Source organism: Helianthus annuus, chromosome 11, assembly GCF_002127325.2.
Source record: "Helianthus annuus cultivar XRQ/B chromosome 11, HanXRQr2.0-SUNRISE, whole genome shotgun sequence".
Lineage (NCBI taxonomy): Eukaryota > Viridiplantae > Streptophyta > Magnoliopsida > Asterales > Asteraceae > Helianthus > Helianthus annuus.
The window spans coordinates 38,456,904-38,467,812 of record NC_035443.2 but is presented as its reverse complement, the minus strand read 5'-3'; positions in this window follow the sequence as shown (position 1 = coordinate 38,467,812).

The following is a 10,909-nucleotide window of genomic DNA, read 5'->3' as shown; positions in this document are numbered from 1 at the left end:
TTAAGAGAAACCCTAAGACAGCAATGTGAGCAATCTCCTTTTTGTAAACTGTTTTACAAAACCTTTATTTATTTAAATTATATTTAGCATTGATTGAGTCTTTGTAGTCTTCAATTACTGCCGGTATGTTGGGGTTTTGTATACAAAATGTGGAGCACGTTACCATTGGACAAATAGTTAGCTAATGGGTAATATGACCCACCAGTCAGGATTGACAGTACTGAATGAGTAATTGTGTAGATATAAACATTGTAATCGCTCTCAATACTGTTAAAGAATAAAACTCTTCTTGATTGAACTGGGATTCACTCACTAGTATATCCCACTGACAAAATGTTTTTAAACGCGTTACAGGTAACAAAATGTGAAAGCCAAATAGAAGCCACCTAGACAGCACTTAAAGCATGGAAAATTGGCTATAAAAGTTACTTAATAAAGAGATGTTTTTTTTATTAAATAAAATGGGGTTTATCCCTATGAAAAATGTGTGTACTAGAAACTTGGGATTTTCTCATATGTTTAATATTATAAACGTGCGGTATTTTACTCTGATAAAATATTTCCTAACTACAGTCCTGATGCAATTTCCGCTGCCAAATTGATAAACACCGATACCACCGAAACTGATCTCACGGCCGCCCCTTCCCGGGACAGATAGGGGACGGGGGTTGCGACTGAAGGTGGTATCAGAGCTAAGCCACTGATTCAGCCACAGAAGTGTTCTGCTAACACCAAAATTTATTCAATATGTTAGGAAATTTCTACGGAACTACGTGCATATTTGTATTTTATTGTTGTGTGTTATTTGACTATTTGTTAGTTTACAGTATGAGCGACCAAGGACCTTCCGATGACTACCGTCAGTTGTCCAGCTCACCTAGGAGCAAAGGCACCTCTTCACAACCTACCCTCTCTGGGTATTCAGCTGACAATGAAGATGGGATATTCGTGTTTAAGGCTCTGTCTGAAGAGCCATTCCCTCCTAAAAAGAGAGGATGGTTCAGTAGAGGAGCGCATGAACGTAGGAAGAGGATGAAAAAGTTACAACAGCAGCGAGCTTTAGCAGACGCTAAGAGAGAAACAGATGCCCACACACAGGATATGCTCAATAGGAGTTTAGCAAACTTTCATATTCTAGCAACTACAGCTGCAGACCCTAATTAAGAGCAACTCATAGCACCCCAGCCCTTACCACTGTTTACCATACAGCCAATGGAAATTGAAAGCAATCCAGAAAATCAAATCCCAGGAGATACCTAGAATACCAGCACCCAATGCCTTAGACCCAGACTACGACCCGTGGTTTGACGACCATAGGGATTACCAGCAACGTTACCCAATACCAGAAGACGAACCCATGCCAAACCTAGCAGCCTACCCAGACTTGGACCCTCTAGATCCCTACTATGATAATGACCAATACATTAGGGAAATTTTAGAAAATCCATATCCTTACCAAGAACCCATGCCCTAGTTCCCAAACCCAGTACCAGCCCCTGCACCCCCAATGAGTGCAGAGCATGTGCAAGAACTCCGAACCTTTGGTGAGCAGATTTTAGAAGGTACTGAGAGGATGAGGCAGATCGGAGAACGACTCGTCTGGAAGTATGACGAGCGTAATATGGAGTTCTTGATGAACCCATATCAGCGATGGTGATAATAGTAATAATAATAAAATAATAATATATAATATGTGTGTGTGTTTGAAAAAAAAATCTAGATAATAGTTATGGAAGCATAATAGTATTGTAATTTTAAATTCCAGTTCCAGTTTGTATTAGATGCATAATATATAAGAAAGAGTAGGTCGCAATGTTCGACGATTTTGATCAATATGTGTGTTATGTGATTGTTTGCATTAAATGTTATCTTGTAATATTAATAATTGGCAAATGTTCAAAATTCAGATGGACAACGAAGTGAACCAGGAAAACCAGAATGATAATAACCCGAATAACGATAACCCGAACAACAATAACAACGGAAACCCAGTGGATAACAGTGCCATCCAACACATAGTGGCATAAGGAATAATAGATGCGATGCCATATATTATTAAAACGGTTAAGGAAGCAGAAAACAAAAGTGATCATGGCAGTAAACGACCCACTGAACCTGAACACAATGTAAACAATGGACCCATACTTCAAGTGCCCATTCCCAAAAGAAGAAGAACCATGTCTTATGGTTGTTCTTATAAAGAATTCTGGTCTTGTAAACTAATGGAATTCTCAGGCAATGAAGGGGCCGTTGCAGCTTTACGCTAGATAGAAAAGACTGAGGCAGTCTTAAAAATAAGCAAGTGCGTGGAAGAGGATAAGATAATGTTTGCTTCCAATCTGTTTAAGAACTCAGCCTTAGAATGGTGGAACACTATCCTCCAATCTAGGGGAAGTGACAGAGTTTATAATATGGAATGGGAAGAATTTAAAAACATGGTGGAAAGGAAATTCTGCCCTCCCAATGAAAAAGAACTGATAGCAAATAAGTTCTTAAACCTTAGGATGATTGGAGTAGATAGTAAGGGGTACACTACTACATTCTTCGAATATGCTAGAATAGTGCCAACCCTTGCTTCACCAGAACCAGTATTAATCTCCTGTTACATCTGGGGATTAATCATTGAGATTAGGCATGTAGTCAAGGCGGCTAGACCACAAACTATAGAAGAAGCTGTAGAACTAGCAAACACCTTGACGGATGAGTTAGTGCGTACACGAGAAGAGGACTAGAGGAGAAACCTAGCTTAAAGGCCTACCCAAGAATTTCGTTACGGAAATTCCAACCGTGGGAAAAATGTAGGTTCTACTTCTGCACCCTACTGCAAGTATTGCAAAAGGAAGCATTCTGGAAGATGCTCTATATATGGAAATTTCTGCAAAATATCTGGACACAAAGAAGAAGATTGCAGGAAGAAACCTAACAACAGGATATGTTACAACTGTGGAGAACAAGGCCATATCAAGCCAAACTGTCCGAAACTAGCTCCAGCTACGAACACCAAGAATACTAAAAATGTTAGAGCTTTTGTTCTAACTGCAGAAGAAGCAAAGATGATTCCGGACGTGATAGCCGGTACGTTTTTAGTTAATGATATTTTTGCTAAAGTATTATTTGACTCTGGTGCAAACCAAAGTTTTATTAATACTTCATTTTGCAAACTTCTCAATCGACCATTAACTAAACTCCCACAAGAATGTTTAGTAGAGACAACAAATGGGGAAACCATTAAGATTTCTGAAATCTTGCAGGGAGCAAGAATAGAATTTTTTAAATGAAAAGTTTATTGCAAACCTTATCCAATGAACCTGGTAGGATTTGATATTGTATTAGGAATGGATTGGTTAATAGCCAATAAAGCCAGTATTTTATGTGATCAAAAGTCAATCCAAGTAAATTCACCAAGGGGTGAAAAGATCACAATTAAAGGAGATAAACCATCTAGATTCACAAAACTCATCTCTGTGATGAAAACAACAAGTTATGTAAGAAAAAGATCATTAGTGTATATGATTTCTACAATCATTAACACTAAAGGAAAAGAACTAAAAGATATTCCAGTAGTATCTCAGTTTCCTGATGTATTTCTAGAAGAATTACCATGATTACCGACAGACAGAGAAGTTGAATTCAGAATCCACCTGCTACCAGGAACATCACCAATCGCTAAAGCACCCTACCGCTTAGCACCAGCAGAAATGCAAGAGTTAAAGAAACAGTTAGACGAACTGTTGGAGAAAGGATTCATACAGCCAAGTTCATCACCGTGGGGAGCACCGACCTTATTTGTCAAAAAGAAAGACGGGTCAATGCGTATGTGCATTGATTACCGTGAATTAAACAAGATCACGATTAAAAGTCAGTACCCGTTACCGAGAATCGATGATCTGTTCGATCAATTGCAAGGAGCTCGATTTTTCTCAAGGATCGATTTACGGTCAGGATATCATCAATTAAAGGTACAGGAAGAGGACATTCCTAAGACCGCTTTTAGAACAAGGTATGGCCATTATGAATTTAGTATCATGCCATTTGGTTTAACCAATGCCCCAGCCGCATTTATGGACATGATGAACCGAGTATGTAAGCCATATTTGGATAAATTCATAATTGTCTTTATAGATGATATTCTCATTTACTCTAAGAGTAAAGAGGAACATGAAAAGCATTTGCACGCACTTCTAAGTTTATTGAGAAAAGAAAAGCTTTATGCTAAGTTTTCAAAGTGCGAGTTTTTGTTAGAACAGGTACAGTTTGTTGGACATTTAGTTAACCCTGAAGGAATTCATGTGGATCCCACCAAGATTGAGGCGATTACCAAATGGAAAACCCCTGAATCACCAACCGAGGTTAGAAGTTTCTTAGGACTGGCCAGTTATTATAGGAGATTTATTCGAGATTTTTCTAGAATAGCCATTCCCTTAATTAAGCTAACCTGTAATTCTGTTAAGTTTGAATGGGGACCAAAACAAGAAGAAGCCTTTAGAATTTTTAAGCAAAGATTAACCAATGCACCCATACTAGCGTTACCGGAAGGAACTGAAGACTTTGTAGTCTATTGTGACGCTTCTAAGTTTGGTTATGGATGTGTGTTGATGCAACGTCAAAAGGTTATAGCCTATGCATCTAGACAACTTAAGAATCATGAAGAGAATTATTCAACCCATGATCTAGAGTTAGGAGCCATAATTTTTGCCCTTAAGATTTGGAGACATTACCTTTACGGTAGTAAGTTTACCATTTTCACTGATCATAAGAGTTTAAGGTATGTCTTCGGGCAAAAGGAATTGAATATGAGAAAGAGACGCTGGATGGAAATACTTAGTGATTACGATTGTAATATCCAGTATCATGAAGGAAAGACAAATGTAGTAGATGATGCTTTAAGTCAAAAGTATCATGAAAAGCCAAAAAGAGTGTGTTCTCTTAAATTAAATCTACAGGTAGATTTAAATGAACAGATTAAATCTACAGGTAGATTTAAATGAACAGATTAGAAAAGCACAAGAATCAATATTTAAGGATGATATTGAAAAGTTGAAAGGAATGATTAAGGAACTAGAACAAGGGACAGATGGAATTTGGAGATTCCATAAGAAAAGAATGTGGATACCCAAATTAGGAAACCTACGCCACCGTATATTAGAAGAAGCCCATAAGTCTAAGTATACGATGCATCCTGGAAGTGATAAGATGTATCAGGATTTAAGGAAGAATTTTTGGTGGATAGAAATGAAGAAAGATATAGCAACTTATGTTTCTAAGTGTTTAACTTGTTCACAAATTAAAGCTGAACATTAGAAACCCTCAGGTTTATTGCAGCAGTTAGAAATGCAGTGTGGAAATATGAATTGATAACAAAGGATTTTGTTACCAAATTACCCAAAACAAGAAAAGGTAATGATACAATCTGGGTAATTGTAGACAGGCTAACTAAGTCAGCTCATTTCCTACCAATGAAGGAAACTTTCAGTATGGAACAATTAGCTAAGTTATATGTAAATGAAATAGTTTCATTACATGGAATTCCTTTATCAATTGTTTCTAATAGGGATAACCGTTTTACCTCTCATTTTTGGACAAGTTTCAAAAAAGCAATGGGAACCAAGTTGAATCTAAGCACCGCTTACCATCCTCAAACGGACGGACAAAGCGGAAGGACAATTCAGACAATGGAGGACATGCTTAGAGCTTGTGTAATTGATTTCGGAGGTAATTGGGACGATCACTTACCATTAATAGAATTTTCTTACAATAACATCTATCACACAAGTATCAATGCTGCACCATTCAATGCACTTTATGGACGAAAATGCTGAACTCCAGTTTGTTGGGCTGAAATTGGAGAAAAGCAATTATCTGGACCAGAAATAGTACAAGAAACAGCTGACAAGATCATTCAAGTCAAGGAGCGGCTGAAAGCAGCACGTGACCGACAGAAGAGTTATGCTGATCACAGACGAAAGCCGTTGGAATTTCAAGTAGGAGACAAAGTGTTATTGAAAGTTTCTCCTTGGAAAGGAGTGGTACGATTCATAAAAAGGGGAAAGCTAAGCCCCAGGTATGTTGGACCTTTTGAGATTATTAAAATAATAGGACCTGTAGCCTATCGGCTAAAACTGCCAGAGGAAATGGCATAAATACATGATGTATTTCACATATGCAATCTCAAAAAGTGCTTAGCTGATGAATCACTGATAGTACCTCTTAAGGATATAGAGGTAAATGAACAGTTAAAATTTGTAGAAAGACCTCTACAAATTGAAGACAGGAAAGTCAAGAACCTCAAACACAAAAGATTGGTTCTAGTCAAAGTGAAATGGGACTCCAAGAGAGGACCATAATATACATGGGAACTTGAATCAGAGATGCAACGGAAATATCCATACCTGTTCCAGTAGACCTCGAGGACGAGTTCTAAAACAAGGTGGGAAGGATATAACAACCCTCCAAAATTTTTTCCGACACCCTTAAAATATTTAAAGTGCCCCTATATGTCTTAAAATACACCCCGTATACGAAAACCGGTCCCGAATACCTTTATTTTTATTAAAATTAGTTAGAAACAAAATTAAATGGTCTCTGGCGGGGTGCGACAGACCCCTTAGGATCTGTCGCGGGGCGCGAGCGACGGGCAAAGTGGCGGAGCCCGGTGATGCCACGTGTCCCGTACGTGTCGAGTCTACACTCGTGACCAATCAACCCTACGGCCCTACACACCTAGCTCGCGGGCCGCGACGGCCCTCTCTTTCTCTTAGGCGGGCCGCGACCCGATGTCAGATCACAACTATAAATAGGTGGGATCGGCTTCAGTCCCAAACCGCTCACAATCTCTTTCTCTCTCGAATTTCTATATAGTATAAGCTATTCTCGGGCATAATACCCCCCTAATTAACAAAGTTCAACCTCGTTGTATCATAACCCCTGGTTACGTATTAGATACGCTGCCCGATTGATCTAGGGTTCCGTAACGGCTGACGAGGTCCTGCCCGACGTAGTCGTTGGAATGTCGTCTCGGGGAGGGTATTACTAATGTAAATATTGGGTTATTATACTAACGCGTGTGCATTTGTGTAATTTGTAGATAATCACCAGGAAATCCTTAAGAGAAATCCTAAGACAGCAATGAGAGTAATCTCCTTTTTTGTAAACTGTTTTACAAAACCTTTATTTATTTAAATTATAATTAGCAGTGATTGAGTCTTTATAGTTTTCAATTACTGCTGGTATGTTGGGGTTTTGTATACAAAATGTGGAACACATTACCATTGGACAAAGAGTTAGCCAATGGGTAATATGACCCACCAGTCAGGATTGACAGTACTGAATGAGTAATTGTGTAGATATAAACATTGTAATCGCTCTCAATACTATTAAAGAATAAAACTCTTCTTGATTGAACTGGGATTCACTCACCAGTATTTCCCACTGACAAAATGTTTTTAAACGCGTTTCAGGTAACAAAATGTGAAAGCCAAATAGAAGCCAGCTGGAGAGCACTGAAGGCTTGGAAAAGTGGCTATAAAAGTTACTTAAATAAAGAGATGTTTTTTTATTAAATAAAATGGGGTTTCTCTCTATGAAAATGTGTGTACTAGAAACTTGGGATTTTCCCATATGTTTAATATTATAAAAGTGTGGTATTTTACTCTGATAAAATATTTCCTATTTACGGTCCTGATGTAATTTCTGTTGCCAAATTTATAAACACCGATACCACCGAAACTGATCTCACGGTCGCCCGTTCCCGGGACAGATAGGGGACGAGGGTTGAAACAACTACCGTTCAATTAAAGAGGTGAAGGCTCGAGTTAAGGTGTGTTCCACTTAGAAATCTTCTTTACAACCGCACTTGATTTATATCTTTCGATATTTTTCAATTATACGAGGTCTAGGCCATTGTTGATGCAATATCAGGAGACCAAGTATAATACCCCGGATATCAAAAAGTATAAAGACCTAATATCTCAGAATTAGGCAACCTCTCAAACGAAATATCAGAGTACTAAGTCCATGTATCCGAGAGATGTTCCCCCCCCCCCCCCCCCGAGATAAGTAAGCTATTGATATTTAGGTTTATATCTCGAAATTAATTTACTGAATGTGTAAAAACCTACTGGCATATCATCAATGAGACCGTTTATCACATTTTGATTTTCCATTTCTTTAGCATGTTCTGTCTACTGATGTACTATCATTTCCTCTTTTTACACAAAAACTCATTTTTGAATTTTCACATGTTTTTTATATTTTTTGAATTTTCAAATATTTTTTTTATTTCCAATATTCTTACTCCCCTTAAAATCCAAAACATTTAAGGAATATTTTACAACCTGATATGATAGCTTTGTCTCGCCATCCGTTTTCTGCATCACATGCTCTGTTTTTTGAATAAAGCACCCCCATGATTTACAACACATTAATTTTTGACAAGTTAAAACCATTATCAACCACTTGCGAAATTAATCATGTTTGTTCAGCCGTGAGGGTTTCGGTATATTCAATCAACATATTTTTTCAAATTTTTGATTTTTTAACAATTTAACAAACATAATTTTTTTCATTTTTCAATTTTTGACAAAATAAAAACATACTTTTTAGTTTTTAAATTTTTCTATTTTTAGGGTTTTTGATTTATGGTTTATTTATATACAAAAACACCAACACACCTTGTTTTTCATCCTCAGGGATTTGCCGCCTCCCGTGCCAGGCTGCCCCACTCTTTAAGTTGACATTCATCCATCTTCCAGAGCACCTGCACATTCAACTAACTCAATCTCTTGAATAATGCAACCCAGGCCTGTTTGACCTTGGGTATTGTAACACAATACGAATTGTTCAACTTCGGAAAATCTTTGTCATTTTTAACAAAAACTTTTTCGTTCTTATTTTCAACCTTGTTGGTTGAATCGATTTTCCTTTTGTCGCTCACACATGTCTGTTTCTTGACCACCCAAAATTTTCCTTTTAAAACATTCCTTTGATAAAACCTTGATACATTTTGAATGTTTTGTTTTGACAAATCAGCTTTAGGTTTCCAAAATTGGTTTGGCTTTGTCAAATTAGTCGTTGATTTCCAACTTCGTTTTGTCTCAAATCTAGGTGTCTTTGGCTGCCAAGTTTGTTTTAACTCAAACTTAGTTGACATTTGTTTCACAACTTCAACTTTCCTTTTCTCTTTTTCAACATCAACAAGCTTCAGATTTGGACATTTGCGACCAACATGTCCAATTTGATCACATTTAAAACATGTTTTCTTTGAAACATCTTTGGCCTGTTGTTGTTGTTTCTTTTGAGCATAGAACTCTTCATTAGACTATCGTCTGAATTGGAGTTATTTCTCTTCTTCTGAACTTCTTCCATGAATAAAGTTCGTCTTTTTCTGAAAGTTTGTCTTTTCAAATCGGTTCTTTTGATTTTGTTTCTTTTTATAACCCAACCCAACCTTCATGTTTTTCTTTTTGTAACCAGGTTTGTTATAAAAAGTTTTCTTGCTCGCTTTACAGACATATTTTGCAATTTCAGTTATCTCGATTTCTACCAATTTGAAGACTTTGTCGATCTTGTCTGTAATCACATTTTGAATCGTAAATTCAATATCTATGAATAATTTGTCAAATCCAATCATGGTATATGCCAATCCTATTGGATTATCGTTCGCACTTTTTTCAGGTTTTGAATTTTTCAAATAGTTTTTGGGAAAACTTTCCTCATCTTCATCATGTGACTCGAACTTATCTATTTTTGTAGACTCATCTTTCAGAACGCTTTCAACAACCTTACCTAACACCTCCGAATCACCAGTATCATCAGATTTGGAATAGGTTACGTCAATATTTTCTGGCAATTGATCAACCATGTTGAAAGCTTTTTCCACCTTCTCGTCATCATAGAATGTAAACTTTTTCTCAAACGGTGGTGGAACCTGATGATATTCTGAACCAATTCCTTTCTTGTTTTTCTCAGAATCTTTATCATCTGGTTTTATGTTGAAAATACGTTTAAGAACATATGATGAAGCATGATAACTATGTAACTTGTTATTATCTTGTTCTAATTCAGCCATTTTACGTTTAAGCTTAGAAACCTCTTCAATATACGAATTTAAAACTTGTAGTTTTATTTCATACTGGTTTTTAAGCATTTTTGACATTTCAGAACATTGTGAAAGTCTAGATTGAACAAGTTTCATTTGGCTTTTCACAGCTTCATATGATTCCTTTGTAACTTGATATGCAATTTTTATTGAATCATATTCCTTTTTTTATTTCTTGAACCACATTTTCTTTTTGTAAACATTCTTATGTCATTGTTGAACACTATTGTTTCAAAATCTCATTTTCTTTTTCAAGAACCTTACATTTTGTGTCAGCTTTTCATCATTGTCTTTCAAAACCTTTTCACTTTCAAACATTTCTTTACATTTATCTTAAAAATCTCTTTCAATTTTAGAAAATTCCATATCTCTGGTTTTAAAATTTTCATCCTTTTCAGTACAAGCACTGCATGTTTCCACACATTTCTAGCACTGATCATCAGTTTTACTATCAACTTTATTTAATGAGTCAGAAGATTTAGTTTGAATTATTACCTCTGTTTTTGGCACCTCGGCTTCTTTTGCCGTCTGTTTCTGAACTTCATCAATCACCTGCTGTTTCTCAGCAACAGCTTCCCCTACTGAACTTTTCAGCTTCTCATCAATCTTCTCTTGATTTTCACCACGAGCTTCATTTACCATCATCTTTAACTTCTCATCACTCTACTTCTGTTTCTCATCAATGATCATCTTTTTCAACTCTTCAACCATCTTTTCAATATTCTTCTCAATCTTTTCTTCTTCTCTCTTTCTTAAACTTTCCAACATCACATCTCTGATTTTCTTTTCCATGTTTGGGATATAGTTATTATC